The sequence below is a fragment of the Planococcus citri genome, chromosome 5 (genome assembly GCF_950023065.1).
Source record: "Planococcus citri chromosome 5, ihPlaCitr1.1, whole genome shotgun sequence".
Lineage (NCBI taxonomy): Eukaryota > Metazoa > Arthropoda > Insecta > Hemiptera > Pseudococcidae > Planococcus > Planococcus citri.
In genome coordinates this window covers 52,424,914-52,427,399 of record NC_088681.1, presented here as the reverse complement: position 1 = coordinate 52,427,399, position 2,486 = coordinate 52,424,914, and positions in this window count along the sequence as shown.

Sequence of the window (2,486 nt, the reverse complement as noted above, 5' to 3'; positions counted from 1 at the left end):
CGAGAAACTATGCACGAAGATCATTGCAAAAATGATTTTTGTGAGGATTAAAAATCTGTGGCTCGATTTTCAACAAAATCACGCGATATTCTTTCAAAACACCTACTCGAAATATTTCAAAAAATAACAAAACGTTTAATAAAGACAAAGTACCTTATCACAATTAGAAAAAGAACTAGAGGGGAACAGCGAATGTGAAGAACTGAAGAAAAACGTTACATAGGAATACACAATAATGAGCTTCAACTTAGAGTTTCTGGTAGCTCACTCGCAAACCCGTATACAACAAAATACTTCTTCCAACAAACTGGCAAAACGAAGGGAAATTAAAGCAGTTAAGAAGTCTGCCGTTTCACAAAACAGTTTCGTGAATATCAAGTCGTCGAAGGAAAGACACAGAGCAACAAAGCTGCTGGAGAAAGTAAAGGCAAACCAGGCTGAAGCTGTAGAAAGAGACGAAGATTTCATTTCGGGATTATTTTATTTTGTTTTTTTCCTAACTTGTTGTTGTTAGCAGTATTTTTCGCAGGAGAAGAGAAAAGCCGTCGTAGTCGACGATGAATGATACCCGAAGGAGAGGTCGCGTTGGTCTTAAAAAGCGCGTACGGGAACCGGGAAAACGTTCGCGTTAAAAGGATATAACCTTTTACTCTTGCAAACAGCAAAGTAAATATAAATTTAAACCCAGAGAAAATAGTAAATTTCAAACTTTTAAATGTTGCCAAATTTATCCATTTTAATGAAATTCACTGCTGCAGTTTACTACACTACATGCCAACACTTGTACAACACGAGTAACGAAAAATAAAACCTACAGGAGGAAAGATTTTCCCTGCAGGGTGTAGGTGTGTGTGTGGGTTTGAATGTGAGAGATTATTTTTGTGTATGTATATATGTGATGTTAATGATGGCGGATTTGACTCCGTCTATTGTTCTATTCAACAGTATATGGTAGCAGAGATGTTTTTGTCAGCAAAATTTAAACCTGTTTTGCTTTTGTAGGGCTATACGTACTATACCTACCTAGCGAAAGAACTGACACAAATGACAATTCTCTTAAGAGTAGAATCTGTTCGAGGAAAGGTAATTTTTATGCATCTCTCGCAAATGATTAAATTCCTTCGCAAGGTCGCAAGGTGATTTACGAACCATCTATATATTAAAATTATGACCGGATTCTTTTGACTCTGAGATCTCAGGAACGGCTGAACCGATTTTGCTGGGTGATGTCTCAAAAGAAAGCTTTTGACCCGTAGATGTGCAGGTTTTCATTGAAAGTTCGAAAAGTTTCGCCGAAAAGCTCAAAAAAGCTCAATAATTGATTTTAGCCTTTACGTAGCGCATTTGACGTATACATAGTAGTACGTATATTATACCTTGAAAGAGCATCGAAAGAAGTCTAATGTCGAAGAAAAAAGTTTACAAAAAAGCTGCGCCTTAAAGCTCAAAAAAGCTCAATAATTCTTTTGACTCTGAGATCTCAGGAACGTCTGAACCGATTTTGCTGGGTGATGTCTCAAAAAAAAGCTTTTGACCCGTACATGTGCAGGTTTTCATTGAAAGTTCGAAAAGTTGCGCCGGAAAGCTCAAAAAAGCTCAAAAAAGCTCATTAATTGATTTTAGCCTTTACGTAGCGCATTCGACGTATACATAGTAGTACGTATATTATACCTTGAAAGAGCATCGAAAGAAGTCTAATGTCGAAGAAAAAAGTTTACAAAAAGTTGCGCCTTAAAGCTGAAAAAAGCTGAATAATTGATTTTAGCCTGTATCTAGCGCATTTAATGTATACAGAGAAGTACGTATATTATACCTTGAAAGAGCATCGAAAGAAGTCTAATGTCGAAGAAATAGGTTTACAAAAAAGTTGTGCCTTAAAGCTCAAAAAAGCTCAATAATTGATTTTAACCATTGATTTTAGCCTATACATACAGCATTCGACATAAATACAGAGAAGTGCGTCTATTATACCTTGAAAGAGCATTGAAAGAAGTCCAATGTCAAAAAAAAGTTTACAAAAAAGTATGCCTTAAAGCTCAAAAAAGCTCAATAATCTATATATTAATAGCAAGGTGTTTTTTTTGTGATCGTTCGTTTGGAAGAACCGCCGAACCGATTTTGTTCGACGATGTCTCAAAAAAAAGCTTTTGACCCGTAGATGTGCAGGTTTTGGTCAAAAGTCCAAAAAGTTTTGAAAAAAGCTTTCAAAAGCTTCAAAAAGCTCAAAAATTGATACAGTATAAACAAGCGTGACGATGTATACGCGAAAGTACTTAAGGTCCACCTAGATAGAGCTTGCCAAAAAATACTTTTTGACCATATTTTGTCAAGTTTTATAGAAAGCCTAAAGCTCGAAAAAGTTGAAAAAGCTTTGTACATGACATAAACAATTAGAATTCTTCAATATCCCATAAACATTTTAAATTACCTTAGAAAGTGCTTGCCAAAAAATATTTTTTGGCCACATTCGTAAAGTTTTGAAAAAA